The sequence below is a fragment of the Sciurus carolinensis genome, chromosome 13, assembly GCF_902686445.1.
Source record: "Sciurus carolinensis chromosome 13, mSciCar1.2, whole genome shotgun sequence".
Classification (NCBI taxonomy): Eukaryota; Metazoa; Chordata; class Mammalia; order Rodentia; family Sciuridae; genus Sciurus; species Sciurus carolinensis.
In genome coordinates, this window is record NC_062225.1 from 65,220,075 (window position 1) to 65,238,345 (window position 18,271).

The following is an 18,271-nucleotide window of genomic DNA, read 5'->3' on the forward strand; positions in this document are numbered from 1 at the left end:
ATCTATCATTTGGGGGTGAGTAATAATCATTGCCAAATTTTGCTTTTTTTGTTGTTTATGGTTTTCCTCTTTTAAAAGGCAATGTATTGAGGATTGAGACAGCTACAGATTGAGCACAGGCAAGGAACAATATGGAGGTCGATATCCATCCTTAAAGGGACTTCTGAGACACAACCACCTGTAAGGTAGAGACACAAGATGAGAAAGGCTGATTTCTCACAGGAATTCTAGTCAAGCTTAGCAAGGACTAAAGAGATTCTTAAGACTAAGATGGATGTATCAGCTTGAAAGAAGTTACGGTTCTTTGCCATAGAATTCATAGTTATAGAAGCAATGGAGAAAAGGTTTCTTGAAGTTCACTAATGGCAAATGAGAAATCTTACAAGGGCCTGGCAGCTTATCTGAAACCAGTATGTGAACTGGGAACTCAGTTAAACTTTTTTCTTCTCTGGGATTCAGCAGAGAGTATAAGGTGCCCAGAAGCTGAGGCTCAAACACAGTGTTTCCCTCATCTTCAGAAGCCAGATTAAGGGTACAGAAAGAAGTTGGATAAGCCCAAAATAATGACAACCAGCTGCCATATGAGAAAGTGGACTGGGAAGGATTACATGGACCCTGAATGGCATGTACCAACCTAAGAATTAGAGCCATACAGAGGAAAGGTTTAATGCCTCTTTCTTTAGGGAAGCCTTCTTGAACTTATTCTCTTCTCTATTTGACAATATTTTTAAGTATCTCTGCTTATAGTAATTATCATTTTATTTTATCAAAAGTTTCTTAAGTAACCCTGAACCCAGATTGTTAGCTCACTGGAGGGGGTGAAACTTAGGAATGCATGATACATGAGTAAATTAGTTGAAAGGAGAGAGAGGGAAGAATTAAAGATAAAAAGGAGTTGTTTGGATATTTTTATCTGGCTCATCTCTCTTGGTTTTAATAAATACCTCTAAAATAAGCACTTGAAAGGGACGCTTGGGGCAGGAAGAGTCTTCCAAACTGGGGAAAAAACAGTCTGAAAGGAAAAGGAATTAGAATGTATTTCTGATGGAGGTCTGGAAGAAGAGAGAGTCCGCCCCCTATTGGCCACTGGGCATGTTGAATGGAGAGGACTGATACTTAAAAACACCAGAAAACCAAAGTGCCCAGTTGGAGGCCTAGCAGAAAGTAAAAATGAGAAAGCCCTAGACAGAATGCTGATATTAGAGCCTTCTTCCTAGATCCAATATCTAGTCAAACCTTCCTACCAGAGTCACACTCTTTGGGATGTGCCTGCTATTGGTATTTTCCTGAAATGAAAAATGTAGTTGTATTTCGAGTTGGATATTATTATTATTATTATTAAGTATTATTGTATCAGAGTTACTCAAGAGAAAAAGTTTCATCATTTTATAAAATTGTTGCATACATTTTAGAAGAAATAAGGACAACAGATCTGGTTCCTTCCCCATCTTCCCCCAACATCTCTCTGGTCCCCAAAGTTGGGTTCGCTTACACAAACTCTCACCTAATCTAGGTCTTGGCTATTTCATGACATAAGTGAACCCCTAAATCTGCTGGTTCAGCTATCTGATTTTGGGATCTGGATCTGGTACTTGGGCTGTGTTATCACCACCTAGTACTTCATATTTACTAAAGGGATCTTGTCTTATCTATTCTACCAGTGAATGGCATCTGCTCCAGAGATATACTAGAAGAATAACAAGGCCTGGGCATAGAACACAGATTCTCTGCAAGGTTTAGCCTAGGGTTCTCTCTCTCTCTCTCTCTCTCTCTCTCTCTCTCTCTCTCAACTAATTATCCATTCTACATCTGTTTTCTCATCTATAAAGTGGACACAAGTACAGCAACTTTATAGGGTATTGTATAGATAAAAGATTGTTCTGTTATTTATTAGAGTTCTTCTAATTGTCTTCTCACTTTTTATGCTTGGGTGGGAATCCCTGCTATGTAATATCTCAGCATCCATTTCTCTGAAACGTCTGCCTGCCCAGAAACTTGCTATTTTTCCTTCTTAGGATCTTCTGTTGGTCCCCCTTTGGCAGTCGTCTAGTTTAGGGGTTTTAACCTTTGTGATATTTTCTTGATCTCATTTGAAAGAAGAACAATAATTAATGATGATAATAATAAGTAATAGCTAACATTTATGAAAAGCATCTTAATTGCTAGTCAATCTGTTAAGCACTTCATATGGATTATTTTAATTAATCTACAGAATATCCCTCTTAAGTCCAAAGCCTTATATTGTCTCCAGTGTCTTATGTTGTCTTCATTTTACAGTTGAGGAATCTGAGGCACAAAAGGCAATGCATATGGGTATCAGGTTTGGAACTCAGTCCTGTTCTGCCTTCGGAGCCTATGTATTTAACTGCCTCCTGAAGTAAACTGGGTAATGGTGAGTTGCTTTCTTTTCAATTTTAGTGTGTGTGTGTGTGTGTGTGTGTGTGTGTGTGTGTGTGCATGTGGACCTAATTTAAAATTGCTAACATTTATGGCAATATCTTACCTTCTTTGCTAATTTGACTACAAAAAAGTTAAAATAGTGATTGGTGTTTTTCTCCAAATGGATATAAGCCCATTGTTTAACTTATTACTTAATAACAACAAATATTTCTGTAGTGTTGCTTTATGCATATTTTCTAATTCCCTTAGTATACTATCCCCACCTAATCCTCCATATAGCCTGACAAAATAAATATTATAATTACCTGAATTTTATAGGTGAGGAACTTGAGACACAGAAAAAAATTTTAAATGCACTCAGTACTGCACATATTTAAAAGGAAAGATTAGAATTCAAACCCAGGCCTTATGGCTCCAGAATCCACACTATGCAATACTACTAATATATGTTCATTACAAATACTGAAGCTGCTTATTGGGGGAAAAATACAAACACGTATAGGAAAGATAGAGAAAGGAAGGAGGAAAGAAGTGAGGGAGATATCACTCAATATCCTACCATTGAGATATAAACATTGATAACTTTTGTTAGGCATCTGTGAAGACTTACTTTCCCCTATAAAGTGTAAAATATAATATGAGATATACATTCTTAGTTTGTAATGTTGTTTTTTCACTTCTACATGGTGTATTGATCTTTATTTAAGAAAATAGTTTATTTAGAGCTAAATATGAGTAAATATGGTCAAAACATGAATTCATGTTACCCTGGATGACATGTTTCCCATATTGGTCTTTAGCATTAATAACTACATTGTTTTAACACTGAATATTATTCCACTGAATGGGTAGATCACATATATGTAACTGATGCCATGATAACATGTCTTTAGGGGTTGTATTTTCACTGCCATAAAAAATTATGATTCATTCCCATCAAATTTTCATATACTTGTCCAATTATTTTCTTTGGTAAATTCCTAAAGTGGAATTATTTGTGAGTCAAAAGTTATATACATTTTGGCATGCATTGACAGACTGCCCTCCACAAACACATATTCCCTCAAACACTTAAGGAAAGTTCTCATCTTCCCAGCTTGATGGCCCTTCATGTTAAAAACCTTTTTCTGTTGCTTTAAGAGCTTCTTACATTGTAAAGCTTTTTACTTTTTTTTTTTGTTAACTTTAAAAAATTATTTTCACATTGATTTTTCCATTAGATCCTTAAAAATGTTCAGCATTAGGAGGTTTTAGTTATGGATCATCAAATGTTTCAACCTTACAAATTATCAAATCACGTAACCTGGCAAATTGTACGCAGTATGGTTTTTTAAGGGAAAGTGTTATGTATTTAATTAAAAATTTCTCCTAAGAAGGAATGTTTTTATAAAACTGAACTTATAAAATTGGATAAATTATTGAGATTTCCCCACAAGGGTAAGGCTATTTGAGGTTAGATGGACTTAAAGCCATTCTTTTGAATAGCTAGAAAAAGCAAGATTAAGGAAACTGAGCAGAGAGACCCTAGCTAGGCATTGCAATGAGGAGGAGGAAGTTCTACATAAGTACAAATCTACCTACCTCTCTGTCTTCTCTGTTCAACTCCTTTTCTACTGCCTGTCTTCAATACCTGAAGATCACAGATCTAAATTACAACCATTCTTCCTTCCAATCTGTATGGCATCTATGTTAAAAAATGAAATTTATTTCAATAATGACATCATTGCCCAAATGTTCTTATAATGTTTGGGAATGGCATTGAGTAGTCCTTAAAGAAATAAGCCTTATTGTTTGTCATATCTGACCCAACTCAAGCAGATTATCTTCTTCATTCACCAGACATGGCTCTACTCTCTTGCCATCTTTACCAAGTTCATCCTCAAAAAAGAAAACTCTGCACCTGTTGGGAATATTGAGAGGAACAAAAACATATTCAAAAGAAAATATCAAAGAAGAGTTAGGAAAAGAAAAAAGGTAGGCATTCGTGGGAAAAGCACACAGCTTTTCCAACTGCTAACAAGGAGACCTCATCTGAACGTAAATTCTGGTATGATAATGTTCTTTAGAATGCTGAGGCTTTGTATTCATCCCTACATGTCCTGCAATTACTTTGTCACTGAGATGAGGATTCATTACCTATTTTCTGGTGGGAAATGGTAGGTCTCAGCATTATCTCTGTTCTTCCTCTTCAGTGAGACACACAGCTAACTAACCAACATTTACCAGCTTCCTTGCAGTTTGCTGAAGTCATGAAATGGGGATGGAAACAATGGGGGATCTTCTATTTGCCTGATACCAAAAACTTTTCCACAAAAACGAACAAACAAACAAACAAACAAAACCCTGAAGCACTAGAAGATTCTAAATCCACTAAATCACTAAATGGATGGATCCTGAATCCCTGAAAGAGTGCATAAGTTGGACTTCCTACATACATACACACATTCTTACATACCTCATTGAATCTCTTTGGACTCTAATTTGAATGAGAAATTAAGCAATGTGAAAAATTTGGGGCTTCTTTATTACAGAACTTAGCCTATCATAATATATTTTAGCTTAAACAGAAATGGCCTTTACTGTTTATTCAGGGTCAATCTTTTGTTTATGTTCTTAGATAAAATGCAATTTTGGCACGCACTTACAACGAACTTACATTTGTCAATTGGTTGTGTAATGAAGATATAATGCTTAGGCTACAGATCCTGGCATTCAAAATATTTTCAACATTATCAAATTATAAGAAGACCCAGGAGGTTATTAGTACTGATTAGGGAAAATTCAAAAAAGTAATATCAAAACTTTGCACTACTCAAGTGGGAGAACAGCCATCTCTATTATGCCACCCTGTAAGTTTTATTTCCTGAAACTTCACATTCCCAGACGTCTCTGTCCGTGACTCTTGTGGGTAACCAAGATCCTATTGAGACTCCTCAAATACTTATTTTTCTTCTTTTTACAAGTCTGTTTTAGATTCTATTTCTTCTTTTCTAAGTCTCCTTTGTAATACTGCTATGTGATTTCCCGTTTAGCATTCTTCCCCACTCTTCCATAAATAAGCACCTATTTCTATTTATCATGTGAGCGTAAGGAAGATTTTAACATTTTGATGTGGGAGTCTAAGGTCATCAGACCCACATTCCTTATCACTAATAGCTTAATGTGTCTTAATCACCTTACAGGCTATATTTGTTGTGCTTCCCCAGCTTTTTCAAGCTCAAACTAAAGCTCTTACAACGAATCAAGCTCATATGAAAAGTTACTAATGAATTATAACTGTTTAAATGTCTATTGGCCATAGATTGGCAAGAACAAAAGTGGAAGATTGAGCTCTTAAAGCATGAAAACAGGCAGGAAGAAAATACAGAAAATAGATTTCAAGAATGTTTCCATCATCAGCTGATTATTGCCAAAGATCGTGTCATATTTGCCATTGGAATTTTGCCAAGAAGATGAACAAACCAGCAACACCAATCACAGGTATTTGAAGAGGAGGACTACTCAGTTTTTCCTTGACAAATGATTGACTAAATTGGGAATGTCATCAATGATGTTGAGGCACAATGCCATAAGATACTCTGATGGAAAGAACATGATCTTGTAAATCAGATTGACCTGGGATCAAATTCTGAATGTGTTTATCCTTGTATAAGTGAATTTGAGTAAGTTTTTTAATCTCTCTGACTTCCATTTTTTCATCAATTGCTTCAGAAATTAGCAGCTACAAAATTCTGAGAATATAATAAATGTTCAATAAATCTTTTATGATGAATTTTAAAAAACTGTTATAGATATTTGCTACTTTAAAATATCAATGGATAATTGCTACTTTAAAAGCTTGTGAGACAGGATCTAGTCTGTCTTTCTACAATTTAGGAATACTGCTGTCCTGCATGTGAGGATCAAACCCAAGAACCTCAGGTGATAGTCACTATGCACCCTGGCAGTCTGTGCTTTTCCTTATAATGTCAATTTTTCTGTCCATTCCCTCACTTAGAGAATATTATTTCCTATTAGAGAAGATCGGGACTTTGGAGCCAATAAGTTGAATCCTACTTTCCTAATCACTGCTCTGACTGCAAAAGCAAATGTCACTTTCCTTGTTCTCCAAGGGTTCATTGCCTAGTACCAACAACATGAAAACCACCAGTTTTGACATAATATAATAAAAGTTTATCATATTAAATCTACATAAGAAAATTGAAAAAATTTTCACAAAACTTTTTCATAAGATAGTTTGAATCTTGAAGGAAAAATGGAGACCAAGTTTATGAGGTAGGGCAGGGACTGGGAAATATTTCAAGCAAAGAAACTGTGAAGTACTGGAATAGGGCTTGGTACATAACAGGTATTCAATAAATGTTGTTGAAGGAAGAAAGAGAACATGTCCTTTTGCAATGGAAAAAAAATTATTTGAGGCAGCTGTATGATCAGTGGTGAATGTTAGGAGGTATGTCTGGTAAGGTTGGATTGAATTTAGACTTAATTCTGTGTGGGAACCTCTGGAGCTTTTAGAGACAAAGAACTTCATCAGATTCTCGTTTTACAAAATACCACAAAGATACCACTGATTCAAAGGCACACTTTTAAAATATTTTAATGACTCTGAAAGTTGAATGCACCTTACAATTGATGGCATGCCATAGTTTAATTGACAGTCATTTATTTTCTTTCTCAGTGGTATGTAAAATAATGTTTACAAATGATGGCATTTTATCGTTAGTAAAAAATTGAAATTATGGCAGAAGAGGAACAAAGGGACAATAAAGGGAAGCAAGGAAACCAGTTGGGAGAATCTCATAGCGTGACTCTGAGATAATGAGGTGTGGTACAAAATCAAATATGCTGCAGCTGAGTTTGAAATTCCAAAATAGATTAGGAGTTCCAAATTTTAATAGGAAAATCTACCTTTTGGTTTTCCACGTTGTTATTTACTTTGCTTTGCTTTGCTGCAGTTAGAAAAAAAACTGCTAACTTCCCACAAAAAAACCTTATTTCCTTAACAGAATAGGTTAAGTATAAATAGTATTATTTAATATCTACTAGATTTTGAAACTTTGTGAGGGAAAGAAAATATCAAGGACTACTGTATTCAAGGTGTCTTCTCTTTGTCCTGAGATTTCTTAGAGAAATAAAGAAAATTTATAATACTGGGTGAGACTTCAAATATCCCCAGGTCCAACATCTTCATTTTATAGATGAGGAAAATGAAGTCCTGGGGTGCTGATTAATTTAAATTTGCTGACACTTAGCAGCCTCCTTCCTGCTCCCCTATAACAACAGGCTGCCTTTTTCCTACCTCTGAATTAGGTCTGTCTCCAGTGATAGCCTTGAGCAGACAGGGCAAAAAGATCTTTTCCTACCACAAGTGCCATGATTTTCGTAATTTTGTTCCTAATTCTTCTCTTTCTGAGTCTGTAGTTGGAACCGTATCCCTTTTACCTAAATACCTGGTTGTCTGTCCTACCTTCTTCTCATTAGACATGGTGTCTGGGGTTAGGATCTGCTACCTGGGTATTTGGTGCACAAGTTTCTGACAGGGCATGACCTGTCTTTCTGTATACCAGAGGCTACCATACTATGCTGAGGCATCTCACCTGGTAGCAGAGATTCTGTAACACAGAACTCCTCCACATTACTGTTCTTTTTCCTCCATCTGATTTCAGATTGTATGTGGCTTGCTAGATGGAGCTCTGTGGAATATTTGCTCCAAGCTCCCTACTCTGTGATCTTTCTTCAATATAAGAGCTCCTTTCATATCTTTAAGAAGCAATATGTACCAATAGGGTGTTCAGACTGCATCCCTTCTTATTGATTGGGCCAACTTTCCTATTCACTGGGGATCACTTCTAAAAATTGACCTCTTTGATCATGCATCCGTACTGATTGATCAGTACCCTTGCAGTTAAGTTCTTAAACAGTGTCTCCTCTGCTTCCTAGCAACCATTAATTGGGCACATGGGGCTGGGTGTATGTTTAATGATTTTGGTATCTCTTTTAATCCTCGTAGTAATCTCATCCTAAGTTATGATCAGACATATTTTTTTACAGAAGGGGAACTGAGGCTCAGAGAAATGATGTAATTTTCCAAAGGACATAGACCATGTGCCTGAGTCAAGATTCAAGTCAAGGTCTTGGTGACTTCATGTTGACCCTATGTTCTCTTCCATCCAGGATCAGTTCATTGTACATGGAGTCTGGTCTGCTTATCATATTTCACATCAAAATATCTCTGCTAGTTTGCACTGTGTTTCCATGTCCTTAGTTGGTGATCAGGGTGGTGACTGTTTACACCCAAGTCATACTGGCTAACTGGGCTTGCAGATCTTTCCTAATTCCCAAACATCTAACTCATTCTTATCTTATTACTGGGCTAAATCCTGCTCAGGTGAGGCAGAAACTTTACATGTTAGTGTCCAGACCTGTGTGAAGATTTTAAATCTTTATTCTGACATTGTTACATTCTGAAGTCACCAAAGGATTAAAGGGAGAGTTCCTTGTTTCTCATTCTGAACTGTGTTTTTAGTTACTAAAATAAAGTTTGAGGAATCTAAGCATATTATCAGGGCAATAGAGCAGTAAAATACACATTAAAAATGCCTTCAAGAAGTAAAACTGTGGGCTGGAGTTGTGACTCAGTGGTAGAGCATTCTCCTAGCATGTGTGAGGCACTGGGTTTAATCCTCAGGACTACATAAAAATAAATAAATAAATAAATAAAATAAAGGTATTGTGTCCATCTACAACTAAAAAAATTTAATAAAGAAGTAAACTGGTGGTTTAGGTTTGAGCAGGTCATGAATCCAATACTATTACAATTAATGAAATTAATGGTAACTGTTATTTGTTGATCATGTATATTGTTCCCAGACTTCATGTGCATTCTCTTATTTAATCCCCAAATAACTCTATGTAACAGGGACTATTATTTTTGTCTTATAGATGAGGAAACCTGGGCAAAAAACAGTTAAGCAAATTGTGTTAGATCAGGTTATAAGTAATAAAGGGAAGCATCAAGATTTGGAGACAGGGTATCTGATTTCAGAGCACAAGCTTTAGATCAAACCTAAAGAATTATAATGTTTTATTTAAACAAATAGGCAAGTATCAGTGTTGTTTTTCAAAGTAGTAATGCTGTCACCATGAGAAAATATACCCATTTCCTAAGAATGTCAACATTTCCCCAACATATTTTTGGAACTGGCCTTTAATCCAATTATAAATCTACAAGAAAATTAGACTTGTAAATGTTCCTAGCTTGATTTTGATTTTAAGACATCATTAGCTTAGTACAAAAATCGTTCCTTCAATCAACAAAATTGACGAATATTGTCCCCCATAGAAATATACAAAAATAGTTCATTCCCAAGAGAAGAAATAGAAATGATGAGTCAACAGATGAAGATATTTCAAGCAAATAGTGTCAAAGACTTGCAAATTATAACATCTATTAGATTGACAAAAATGTTAATGATTGGCAATATCCAGGATTGGCAAGGGTTGAGGCAACAAGTACTGTCTTGAGTTATTGTTAGTAGTACAACCTAGTTTCTTTTATTTTCTGGAAATCAGTTTGGCAACATATGTGAAGTATTAGCTGGACATATCCCTGATCCAGATAACACAGTTTTAAGAATTTATTCTAAGAAAAAATTTCTTATTCTAAGACAATTTTTAATTCTAAGAATTCTTTTTCTAAGAAGAAAGAAATAAAGCTAAATGAATGAAACTTTAGTAACCAGGATGTGTTGTTCATAGTTAAAAATTTGAAAATATACTAAATGATCAGTAATAGTATTTTGATTAAACAAATCTATGGAATTAAAAATTGTACTTATTAAAATGATGATGTTTCGTATTTATTGTATTTGGAAAGATATTCTTGGTACATTGTTGATTTTAAAAAAGAAGGTAATAATATGATAAGAATCATGGTAGAACTTTATCTCATTTATTTATATCTATTATTATTATTTATATTTATCTCTCTATACAAAACATCATATAAATAAAATTCTAGAAGAATGTTCACCAATATATGATATCTTTGTGTATTAGGATTTCATGCAAACATATAATTCTATTCAGTGTATTTTTTAAACTGTTTTATTAGTGTACTACAGTTAGACATAATAGTGAAATTTCTTCAGTATATTTTTATATTGTTAAATCTTTATTTTACGACAAGTCTTCTCTTTGTAATTATTAAAAACAAAAACTCTGTTTACATTTTGAAAAACAATTACTATTACCAAGCTGGATCATTCATGATCTTTACTGGACACAGGCTGCAATAAATTTTAGACTGTTTTAAGAAATGAAATATATTCACAAATGAAGTGGACTTACCATGCTTTGTCTTCAGACAAACTTGAAAGATCAATCTCAAAAGAGAATTTACTAAATTGTTTTATAATATCATGGAAAGAAGACTTCCAAATGGTGAAGGCACTTAAGTGCTCAATATTTTATTTGAAGGTGTAATTCTGGACTGTTTGTTAACAAAATCATCATACTGGTCTTACTCATTTGTTCTATTTATTTACAGCAGTTTTCATTAAAAAAATTTGAGAATTGAGCCCTAAAGAAACTTACTCACTCCGTGTATGAACAGACAGTAATTTCTTTGGCTTTGGCATGCATTAGTAAATGAATGCATATTTTTACTTGCTTGACCAAGCTCAGGAATCTGCAAGTCTGCTAACATTGCATTATGTGGATAGTGCCCTGAATAATACCATGTGCCCTGTTGCAAAAGCTGAAGATGCGCTTGTGGAATTTATTTTATTCCGATTTATGAGGACTGCTGCACACAAATAGATTATTGTAGTGTCTGTGATTAATGGGACACCACACGGCTGTGTGGACTTCATAAATCATTTGATGCAATGTCTGAGTGAATTTTACTGGCAAAATCAGTTTCAATCAGCCTGGTTTGAAAACTAGGTAAAGCAGAAGGAGCTGTCCAGTTGTGGGAGGTATCAAGGTGGAGCAGCAGTGAGCACTACATCCACTTTATATCTCCAGTTATCAGTGCTGCGGAAGAGTGAATACACAGCACATTAATTAAATCTGCAGATGGAATTGGAAATGTCACAAATGCTGAGAAGGCCAGGGAAATGATACAAATTGGCCTGAAGTGATAAGTGGGGGTTGGAATAAAGGCCAAAAAATGTGACAGATTTGTCCGTGTGCACACGTATATGCACATGAATCTGCAAGTGATTTGAGAAGTTGGTTAATTTTATAACTCTGTTAAGATGCCAAATATCATATAAAATCTATTTGGGAATAATGAATATTTTAAAAAGTGACTTCATGGTTTTATTCCAAGATCAATATTCAGCATTTGTTTTTAAAATAAGGATTTTATGACCTTTTCAATACATAGATAATACATATTCATCATAGAAGAATCAGAAGCCATAGATCAACAACAATAAAAAAATAGTCTTTATCTTTTCAATGGAATATATAATCATACATATATAAACAAAAATGAGAAAATGAACTCATGTTGCATATTCAATTTGGTATCCAACTTTTTGTTGTTGTGATTATTGTTTTCTTTTTTTCTTTCAGTACTGGGAATTAAACCCAAGGTCTTATACATGCTGGTCAAGCACTGCACCAATGAACTACACCCCGCCAGTCCTTTTTGTTTGTTTGTTTTTTCTGTATTTTTATTGGTGCTTTAGAATTACACGTAATGGTGGGATCCATTGTTACATACTCGGACATGCACACAACATAACAACATAATTTGACCAATATCATTCCCTAATATTTCTCAATATATTTTGGCCAATATCATCTCCCTCCTTCCTCCCCCTGGTCCACTCCTCTACTCTACTGATTTCCCTCAATTCTTTAATTTTCACGAGATCCCCCCATTTTCTTTTCCTTTTCCCACATATGATAGAAAACACACGGCCCTTGACTTTCTCAGTATGGCTTATTTTGTTTAACATAATGTTTTCAAGTTCCATCCATTTTTCTGCAAATGACATAATTTTATTCATATAGGCTGAATAAAACTCCATTGTTTATACATACCACATTTCCATTCTACCTTTTCAGATAGCAATTGAGTAATCAGTCTGTTGTTAGGTACAGTTTCTCAATGAACAAGGCAGACCAGGTCTCTGCTTTTATAGAGCTTATACTGAAATGATTGGAGCATAAATCAGCAAAGAAAAAAAATTCATATTGGTACTAAATGCTTTACACGGAATTAAATGAATAGTGTGAGGGTCATCCCAGATAGACTGAATGGCTATGTTAGAAGGGGTCAGGAGAGATCGTTTATTTGAATGGGTAAGCTGAAACAGGAATGAGTAGAAGTGAGCCCATTGAGTATGGGGTAAAAGAATATTCCCGGCAGGGGGAACAACTAGTGTCAAGCAGTAGGCTGTGGACAAGTCTGGAGACAAGAGGACATTGGGGTGGTGGTAGAGGTAGAGGGATGATGAAGGACGCAGGGGAGCCAGACACAGTGAGGAAGGGGCACAGTCAATGGATTGGAAGTCTTAATGAATTGCTGCTGTAAAGAAAGACTCAGAGTAGTAAACTGTAAGAATAGAAAAACATGAGCAGAGAAGAGAAGAGAATGCTTGAAACTAAGATTATAGAGGAGCCGTAGTTATTGGTGATGATGAAGTTAAGGGTTGGAACCAGTGAGTGGGGAAAGTGTGATGGAAAAATAGATCACTGGATGCAAAAAGAGAAGGTATTATTAAAACTGTACTGATTGACCAAAGTTCATTAAGAAAAAATATTTTGTAAGGTTTCTTGACTTTCTTTAGACATGTTTCATAGTTAACCTACCTATACACATTTTTTTTAAAAATTAATACAATTCTCTAGGTAAAAACCAGGATAAATGAAAAGAAAATACTTATAAAATTTTTATGTATTTTAATATGTAAGTGCTTCAATACAATTAATTAGATTTAGAAGAGTAGACATATGCTTGCACCTATGCATAGCACCTCCTGTGAATTTAACAGCTACAAATACAGAGCAATACAGGTGTGTTATGATGGTGACTTAAGTAGCATTGCTTCAAGTGACACACACACATACATTTCTGAAACTGCAAAAGACCTACTTACCAAGAACTCTTGGTACAGTTCTGAATTTTAAAAAAGAACAACCTTCTATTTACTTGATAATTGCATTCCTGAAAAACTCCATGTTAAAACTTCAAAAATACTTTGTGTTTATATGTAAAACATAATTAGATTCAAGGATGAAATAACTATAAACAATTCTTTTTAATACATGAAAAAAAAAATCCAAGACATTAAATAATGGTGCAGGACATGAGATGAATCTTTGTTTCAAGGACTGGCCCATATAGTGTAGGAAGCCTATGGTCCCTGGGCCCTGCCTACTGAGGAGTATCATCTTCCTACAATCATTGTGCCCCCAAAAATTACCCAAAGATTTTGAAGTACTTGACATATGTATCCACCCCCAGAATCTATTTAACTGGTTTAATGCAAAGCCCAATTAAATTACTGGGATAGGAGAAGCCCAACTGAGAGCCAGGAAAGAACTGTCTATAATGAAGGATAGACCTCTTTGCCATCAAGAATGGTGGCACAGGTTACAAGTCCTGGAGGGCACTAGTTACAAGACTATTTTTATTTATCAAATAAAAACCATAAGCTTGCTGGGTAGCTCACTTGAAATTACATGTGAAAATATCATATTCATATTTTAGGTAACAGATTTTTTTTAAATGACTTTAAATTAGTAGTACTTTGAGTTACTTAGTATGTTTCTCTCTTCATAGAGACCTCTAAGATTTATTGCATATATTAAAAATTAAGCTTTATAAGGTTTTTTAAAATTAAAGCTTTTATATAACCACAAACTCACAACCTGCACACTATTCTTTTGCCTTTCTCTAAGAGATCCCATTCTGTCAGAAGTTGTAATACAACAAACTTTGAGGTACTCAAAAGAAGAAACTTCCTGATTTAGAAAGACACTAGAAATTTCAGACGCTCTTAGAAAAATAATAGGCATGTTGCCATAATAGGATAATCATAGACATGAAAATACTGTTAGAGAGAAATTGGAATTGATTATTTTGCATTACAGAGCAATTCTTTTGTTTGCAAAATGACTCTCTGCTTTATAAAAAAGGGGTTTGCTTCATGCACCTTTATAAAGCTTCCTTATTACAGTGATAAAGTGATTTGACCTACAACAATATTCCTTGGGGCACCCTGCTTAAGAATCTGAGTATTCATTTGACAGTATTTATGAGTTTCTACATTGTGTCTCTTACTATGCTTGGCTCTGGGTATCTCAATTAAGACAAGACACTATCTCTGCCCAAGAACAGCTTCCAGTTTGAGAAGACAATGTATAAACTGTGAATTCAAACACAGTATCACAAATAATGAATTTAGAATTGTGACTGAGGTGTCTATAGGACAGTGCATATAATTTAGTCTGGAGGAGGTGGCAAAGGTCTCACCAAGGAGATGGCAATTCAATTGAGTCTTAACTGATAGACATTTTCCCAGGGGAAAAGTAAGGAAAGGAGCAATCTAGGCAGAGGAAATAGCAAGCCCAAAGGCACTGAGGTCTGACAAGTGAATTGTTAGAGGTTGGCAAGTGAATTGGTGGAAGTGTGATGCTAGCGTGCGGGGAACAATAATAATGAAGTTCAGGATCTAAATTAGTTACAGCCTGTAGAGGGTTTTGGATGTTATGCTAAGGAGTTTGGATTAGATCCTGTAGAAAACTAGAAATCTGCAGGAGATGGTAGGCAGAGGATGATATCAGTTTTGTTCTTTAGGAAAGTAACTGGGAGCTATGTGGCAGTCGGGCAGCAAAAGGAAAGACAGATGACAGAGAGAAGAGTTTGGAGATCCATGTTAATGGCACCATGACCTGGTGGCTTTCATGTGTAGATTTCTCCCTCCGCAGTCAGGTCAGGAATTGTGGTGGGGTGTAGGTTGCAAATGAAGCATGGAGATGGCTTTTACAGGCAGCAGGCGAGAGACTGAGCCTAGAAGAGTGGGTAAATGCAGGAATGAGGTGCCGATGTGGACTTCAGTCTAGAGCGGTCAATAGAGACTGGAATCAGAAACCTAACCTAGGAGAAACAAAGTGGGAGGGCCAAGGAACCATGGACAAGGAATCCAAGCCACAGGATGTGGGAGAGAGATGAACAGGCTTTAGGCACAAGGTCAGGGTATTGAGAGTGGCACCAAATAGCCAACATGCCAGGGCTTCTCAAATTTAACTTAGTATCCTAATCACCTGGAGGCTTTGAAAAATATAGCTCTCAAGATTATGATTCCATCAAGGTCTGGAACAGCATCTAACAGTTGGCATTTCTGCAAGTTTCCAAGACACTGATACTACAGGTCTGTGGACTAAATTTAAAAAATGAAGTTCTAAGGGTACTTCCAGTCCTACAATAACCTGAGTTGTCTACAAGATTTCAAAACATTTGAAACTTCAGGTGTAGACATTCAGTTTCTAGACTAGGGGAAGGTTTGAACGTGTGGAGGAAGGCCAGTTCCCTGAGAGATCAAACACACAACCTGAGAGGCAGCCCAGGAAAGTAGGCAGCTATCCATGAAGACCAAATGAGACTTGATTTAAATTGTTTTGTTTTGTTCCTTTTATCTGCAAGCAGCAGCTACAAAATGGGACTAATGGTTGTGTGAGACATGAGAGAAAGGGGCAGGCCTGTGCAAGCACTGTGCTCACAAACTGTCTCTGAAACTGGATCTGTCAGGCTAGACCTGGAGTTTCTGCCCACCCCATCCGTCATTGCTCAGGCAGCCACATAGGAACATCTGGGGCTCCCTAGGACCAATGAACACAGCTTCATTGTGAAACTTACCAGTTTTTCTGGGACCCTCTTCAAATGGGACTGAAGGGTTTTGTTACCCTATTAAAAAGGAAAAAAAAAAAAAAAAACCTACGTAGGTACAGATAATCAAATTCTCGAGTTGATTAAATTGTCGTGCATCTTTTAATATGACAGACTGAAGAGGCTTCTAGAAACTAGGCTACATTTTCTGGAGAGCTGCCAGTAATCATACAGTATGAATGCATATACAAGCGAGATGTTAATGCTCAACAATTTTTCCTATTCCCTTTTCTTTTTTTTGACTTAAGCTGTGAAGGTAACAGTAACACTGAAACTGTAACCAGTACAACCCGGGCAACAGATGGCAATTTGCTTAAATTGCAAGATGGATTCGAAATTGGAATTGATTAAAATACTGATGCCTATAGTAGATGAAAAGAGTTGATTCATTTTCTGAGATCCTTCAAATATGGAAATTATTAATCAGTGAGTCTGCTAGTTTATCACTAGGTATTAGCATGTACAAACACCAAATTCCTCCAACATTATTACCTATGTGACATAAATCCCTTTAGTTGCATAAGAAAATAAACACTCCATTTCCAGATCATGAATAAACATAAAAGGTAATCAAGGCAACAGGGCCACTTGAACAGCATGGGGTACATTTTAGTTAGTTGGTAGGAATTTATTGGCTGACAGAATGAATGAATGAATGAATGAATGAGCACCAAAGCAGAAGATGGATGTTGACCATCAGCCTGGCACTAGACCAGGACAATAAAAGATGGTCAAACTCTTCACTGTTTGGACACAGAGTTCCAAATTCAGCGGATGTTAGAAACACAGGAGAGACAGAGGAAGAAGAGGTATGGGAAAGACTAGAGGCTGGATTATTGGTCAGGAGGGACCTGGGAGACCTGGAAGGGAGCACTAGAGAGAATTGAATGACTTGAGTGAAAAACACTCCAGCAAAGTAGCTCTTCAGACAAGGAATGGATTAAAATCAGCATTGACATAAACAAGCTCTTGGTTCTAATTATTTGGCAAGCAATGGCTGCAAATCTCAAAAGAAGTCGAGTGGGCGAGGCTGGATCTGTGGTTTCTGGAGTCTACTCAAGTCATCTTGAAGGCTCTTAGACAAATACCAGGTGTTGGAAAACCCAAAATGTTGGGGATACCAATTTATTCAACATGGTACAAGGTACAGATATTTCACTTGACCCAAAAGTGAATGATATCCTCACCTTAGTGAGTTAATTCATGTCCTCAATCTTCATGCAACCTATATGGGGAGAACATATATGTTCAGAAATAATTATATAACAGGGTAAACTTTGGCAAATGCTCAGAAGTATGAGAATGATTTGGAATATACATCCATTCATTTTTTTAAAAGTGTGCAATTTAGTAGTGTTAGTATATTCACAAAATTGTGCTATTATCACCACTATGCCAGTCTACACTATTTTTATCACTCAAAAAGAATCCCCTCTCCTTCTTGCCCCTGGCAATTCTAATCTATTTTTCTGTCTCCTAGGATTTCCCTATTTTCAGTTGATACCTTAAAGTGAACTGACCATAAATGTGGGGTTTATTTCCAGACTCTGGACTCATTCCAAGGATATTTATGTCTACTCTTACAACAGCATTACACTTTTTATTTTGGTAGTTTCATAATAAGCTTTGAAGTCAGGAAATTTCAGATGTCCAACTATGTTCTTTTTTGGATTCTTTTGGTTATTCTCTTTCATTTCCATCTATACTTCAGATGAGCTTGTCAATTTCTGCAAAGAAAAAAACATCCCCTGGAATTTTGATAGGGATTCCATTAATCTGTAGATCGATTTGGGGAGTATTATCATCTTAACAATATTAATGTTACAATTTATGGGATGTCTTTCTACTTTTTTAGTCTTAATTTCTTTCAATAATATTTTATAATTTTCAAAATGTATATTTAAATTTATTTTATCAAAGCTATCCCTAGGTATTTTATTCTTTTTGGTACTACTGAAATGGAAT

The 18,271-nt window shown here is 35.7% G+C and overlaps 1 long non-coding RNA gene across 2 annotated transcripts; it reads left to right on the top strand.

Annotated features, from left to right (window-relative positions):
• The first annotated feature begins 2,283 nt into the window (after window positions 1-2,283).
• On the top strand, window positions 2,284-9,132 carry LOC124963341 (uncharacterized). Of its 2 annotated transcripts, none has more exons than XR_007104713.1 (3): window positions 2,284-2,392; window positions 4,240-4,374; window positions 5,583-9,132. It is a non-coding gene; the product is annotated as an uncharacterized LOC124963341 (long non-coding RNA). The 2 variants fall into 2 exon arrangements; XR_007104714.1 differs by having other exon boundaries at window positions 5,702-9,132.
• The last annotated feature ends 9,139 nt before the right edge of the window (window positions 9,133-18,271 follow it).